The sequence below is a fragment of the Primulina eburnea genome, chromosome 11 (assembly GCF_022965805.1).
Source record: "Primulina eburnea isolate SZY01 chromosome 11, ASM2296580v1, whole genome shotgun sequence".
NCBI lineage: Eukaryota > Viridiplantae > Streptophyta > Magnoliopsida > Lamiales > Gesneriaceae > Primulina > Primulina eburnea.
In genome coordinates, this window is record NC_133111.1 from 20,290,634 (window position 1) to 20,295,993 (window position 5,360).

The 5,360-nt window shown below is 39.9% G+C and overlaps 1 long non-coding RNA gene across 2 annotated transcripts; it reads left to right on the forward strand.

Annotated features, from left to right (window-relative positions):
* The first annotated feature begins 214 nt into the window (after nucleotides 1–214).
* Nucleotides 215–1,600, forward strand: LOC140804896 (uncharacterized). 2 transcript variants are annotated; one of them, XR_012112233.1, is made up of 3 exons: nucleotides 215–614; nucleotides 848–1,325; nucleotides 1,498–1,600. It is a non-coding gene; the product is annotated as an uncharacterized lncRNA (long non-coding RNA). The 2 variants fall into 2 exon arrangements; XR_012112232.1 differs by lacking the exon at nucleotides 1,498–1,600 and having other exon boundaries at nucleotides 215–501; nucleotides 591–614; nucleotides 848–1,365.
* The last annotated feature ends 3,760 nt before the right edge of the window (nucleotides 1,601–5,360 follow it).

Sequence of the window (5,360 nt, forward strand, 5' to 3'; positions counted from 1 at the left end):
TTCTGATTTCTCTGTGTACTATCAGTGGTAAATGTTTATAGACCACTTTTGTATAAATTTTGTGTATGTTAGATTTCGAGGACGAAATCTTTTATTTAGTAGGGGAGAATGTGAGAGCCCAGTCCAACCGGAAACCTCAAAGCCCAGCCCAAATGTCATTAAGTAAGTTAAAAAAAAAAAAGATAAACGTAAAAATTTATTTCTCTCTCCCCGATTTCCTCCATCACCGAAAGCTTCATCGTCCTTTCTTTCTTTTCGATTTCTAAGCTTTGACCGTCGATTGTGGCCGCTCCGATAGTCCAAAAAATAAAGTAAATACATATTCGGAATCCTCTCGACGAGAGCTATCCATTGATACCAAAATTTCACAGAAAACTCGCGACTCTCGGAAACCCGTCGGAGACCGTCGCCTGTTTTTCGCCGGAAAAGTTGGAAGGAAGCTTGGGTTAGGTTGTGTAAAGCTTAAATTCGAAGCTTTAAGCATTTTTCGAAATTTCAGAGGTATAATTATGAATTTAGGGTTTCGAATTTTGGGGATTTTAAGTCAATTGAGTTCCAATAATTAATATATGTTGTATTATTGATTGTAGGTGATATATCGGAGCTCATTGGAGGTATTAACGAAATTTCAGAATTTAATTGGGCATAATTTCGAAAATTCAAGTATTTTAGATTGGGTTTTCGAATTTTAGTGTTCAACAATTAAATGTTTAGACGCTATAGAATTGACATATATTAATTTTAGAAATTTTAAAGCCTAAATTAAGAATTTTTGGAATTTTAGGCTAAATTAGTGAATATTGGAAAAATAAATGGGACTTGATATGAAATGTATTATTTGCCACAGGATTGGATTCTGCGAGAAATCCTTAAGATATTTTGTGGTAAATTAAAGTCTGTTGAGGTACGTATGAACCGTTTTATTATGACGTCTATAGTGATGTGAAATGACGTTAAGTACTTTGTAATAAGTTGTGACGTGCTTTATGTGCTTCTGTGAATACTTGATTGCATTCATGGATTTATTTGAGTTGATGCATAGCATTTCGAGCCTTGACTCCGTTGATTGCTAGCATTACTGATCTGTTGCGATGTTGCGTCATCTATGGAGTGAGTGATAGGATTAGATCACTCCTGACATCTCATCGATGGAATGGGTGATAGGACTAGCACTCCTGATGACTTGCATGAGGGCTGAGCGGGTCGCACCCGTACCCTCGATGCTACGTGCATGGATAGCGGCGGCATGCTATTACGTTGCTGCATTCCTGGCACGGGTGGCCACTGTTCTTGTTGCTGATGCGTTTCATTTGGACTCCGCTTTGGTATCCATTATTTTGTTGTTACCTTTAACGCATTGCATTACATTGCATCGCATCGCATTGTACTTGATTTTATTTCATGTCAGTTATATTTGACGTAATATTACTGGTTCGTCGTACTGGGGCCCGACCCCTCGTTTCTTTTATGCTGTGGTTGTTTTTGATGCCATAGCAGGTTATCCAGGAGGATTTGACGCGTCTGGTGGAGCGTCAGGTAGTGGTGCCCAGTCGTCGAGTCGTGGTTGAGAGTTTCCCAGATATATATATATACACTATATTATGGAGTCATACATTTACCGGGGAGATGCCCCGTGTAGCTGTACTGTTGTTTTACGATGTTTTGAATTGAAAGTGGTGTGATCGAGCCTTGCCGGCTCTGCATGTGTTTAGTCCCGGCCAGTGCGGCTATAGGTTTGTGAATTGCGATTATGACTTTATTTCGAGTATATAAATATTGTTTTGTGATGTTTTGATTTTTTTTGGGATGTCCTATTTACGAATAGGTCATGCCGAAATTTCTGTAGGCCCAAAATGGAAAAAATTTTAATCGCTTTCGCTGTTTACGTTAATAAATCCTGGTTGTTTGGTCATTAAACGTTAATCAAGAGCACGGGCCCCCACATGATATGTTATAAATAATGAGTATGTGCGTTATTATTATGATAATAACAAAGTTGCATGAATCCGGCAAACATACGATCAAACATGGCGAGATTTTAAATAAAATTAATGATGAGACCTTTCAAAATTAAAAACCCTCATTTGGAATAAGATTCAAAATTAATATCAAGCCCGAAAAGGGGAATTATAAATTTGTTTATAATTTCCATGTCTTCCATCGACAATAGATGCATGATGAACGCTACTCGTACTCGGGGCTCGGCTCATATTATTGGGGGGGCCCTGGGTGCCGGAAAGCTGTGACATCCATTGACATGGTGATGTGAACAACGTGGAACTCCCATGATTTCGGCTCATACTATTGGGGGAACTCATGACGACCGTCCATCAAGGTTCAACATCGATGGGTAAGGCTTGACACGTGAAGATGAACGACGTCATATTATTGGGTCCTAATTAAACGTGAGACAAAAGTTTACGTAGAGGGTTGCATTGTGATGCAATTGGAAACTATCTTTTAGGAATTGTGATTTGCTGATATTATTCGGGATCATAATTCGCTAATTGGACCTTACGTATATACTGAGGAAAGGAGTTTCCCGTTTTCACTAGAGGGTAGTGAAAGATGTCAAAACAGTGGGAGCAAATATTTATGAAGTAAAAGTCCAAATTTCATATCTTACTAAATATTTTAAAATAGTCATCAACATTTATCAGTTTTTACTTTTCAGTACAAATTGACAATGTCTTCGATTCGCAATCCGATATCCGTAATATTCGACAAACACATATTAACTGAACCTAATTACCCTACTTGGCTAAGAAACCTAAAAATCGTCTTGAATTCGGAAAGGGTAGCATATACACTGGCTGAGTCGCCCCCTGTTGAGGCTCCGACTGACTGCACTCCTGAGGAATTACAGGCTTACAAGGAATGGTGTGACCATGACTTGATAGCCAGGTGTTATATGCTGAATTCTATGAATGATGAGCTGTAGAGGCGTTTTGAGGATGCAAAGAGTGCTGCTAACATTCATTTGCATCTCAAGGAGCTCTTTGGTGAGCAAACACGGCCTCTTAGGCATGCTACCGTCAACGAGCTGATCACTTTGCGTATGCGAGATGGGGCCTCCGTCCATGAGCATGGCCTGAAGTTGATTGGGCTCGTGGACAAGCTCGTTGGCATGGATCTGATCTTGCCTTTGGAGTTGACCACCGACATGTTGCTGTTATCATTGCCTAGCTCATTTGATCCTTTTGTGGTTAACTTCAACATGAACAAGATGGAGCCGACCCTTGAGGAGTTGGTGAATATGCTTGTTACGTTTGAATCAACCATCAAGAAAGAGAAGTTGGTTCTTTATGTGGGTTCTTCATCTGGTATGAAGGTTGATCCACATGGGAATGGAAAGAAGCATTCTTTCCAACGTCCCAATAAGAACTTGCCCTTGATGCGGCAATCTCTGAATCCGTTGAGGCAGCCAGACCAGTTAAGGCTGACAAGACTTATGATGTATGTCATCACTGCAAGAAGCCTGGACATTGGAGGCGTAACTGCAGGGAATATCTTGCCCAGAAGAGTTCTGGAAACGATATGTTCTAAATTGAAGTAAACATTCAATTAACTCTACTTCTTAGGTATTAGATACCGGTTATGGTTCACATCTCTGTAATGATTTACAGGTGATGGGAAGAAGTACGAAGTTTAAGAAAGGTGTGACCTTCTAAAGGATGGGCAATGGAGCAAGAGTTGCTTCAAAGCTATTGGAGATGTTTACTTGCTTATGAACAGTGATTTTAAGTTAATTTTAAGAGATGTTTTGTTTGTACCGGATTTGGTGAAAAATATAATTTCCATTTCTATGTTGATAAGATGGATATTCTTGTTTATTTAGCAAGGTGTTTGCAACATTTACAAGAATGAATGTTTGATTGGTACTAGAGAACTTGAAAACGATCTCTGTAATTTAAAATTGAAAGATATTCCACTAAATGTCCATTTAAAGGCAGACACCATATGAGATATGGATGGGTAAGCCTCCCAAATATTCTTGTCTTAGAATATGGGGGTGCCCTGCTTATGTAAAGCAGGTAGTGGGAGATAAATTGGATTTTCGATCCATTTTATGTTACTTTGTGGGATATCAAGGAATTACGTTGGATACTACTTCTATCATCCCAAGAAACAAAGGTGTTTATTTCTAGGAATACAACCTTTTAGAAAAGGAATTTATATTAGATAGAAAAAGCAAGATGATAGAACTCGAAGAGGTTCGAGAGACACCCACAATTGAAGAACCCACACCCGAAGAGCCAAGAGAGGAGATACAAGCTCCTAGAAGATCCGAGAAAGTCTCGAGACCACCTATGAGGTATGTTCTGCTTCTTGAAGAGGGCCATGATGAGCCTAACCTTGAATGTGATCCAAGGACCTTCAAGGAAGCGTTATCTGATGTCGATTCATCCAAATGGATTGAAGCTATGGAATCTGAGATGAATTCCATGCATTCGAACCAAGTGTGGAATCTCGTGGATCCACCTGAGGGAATTGTTCCCATAGGGTGTAAATGGATTTACAAGAGGAAATTGGGGCGGATGGGAAGGTATTGACCTTCAAGGCGCGATTAGTGGCAAAAGGATATACTCAAAGACAAGGAGTTGACTTTGAGGAAAGCTTTTCTTCAGTTGCAATGTTCAAGTACATAAGGATATTGCTAGCCATAGTTGCATGGTATGGACTATGAGATATGGCAGAGAGGATGTTAAGACAGCCTTTCTTAATGGGGATATAGGAAGAGATTTACATGTCTCAACCCGAAGGGTTTACATCTATCGGAAGTGAGCATATGGTATGCAACTTCAAAGATCTATTTATGGTCTAAAACAGGCATCTTGGAGTTGGAACCTCAGATTCGACAGTACAATCAAAAGTTTGGTTTGATAAGAATCCTGAGGAACCCTTGTGTGTATAAAGGTCAGTGGGGTGTTGTGAGCTCGCGCTCGATTTCGAGACTAGTATCTGTGATGTGATACCATGTTTCATTGGTAGACATTGTGATGTTCCGAGCATGGAGATAGGTGCTCCTTGTTGTAATAGCCGAGCCTGGTGTACGGTACGGTTTAAGCTTTACTTGTTATTGGGTTGTGATTAGATGTTTAGAGTTGTGTTTTGGGCTATAGTATTATTGGTATTATTGTTATTGAGGGTGTTAGATGTTGTTGGTTGTTCGTTTCAAGTTTCGGATCGATTTTAGTTGCGTTGGTTTTGTTCATTGCCGTGAGCTCAGCGCACCCGCGGCCCTTGTGTTGTCGCACCCGCGTCGAGGTATGGGCGAGATTTTAAGTGACTTTTTGGGATTGTTGGCCATACCTTACCTTATCTTCTTCCTCCATTCTCGTTTTTCTTCTCCTCTTCTT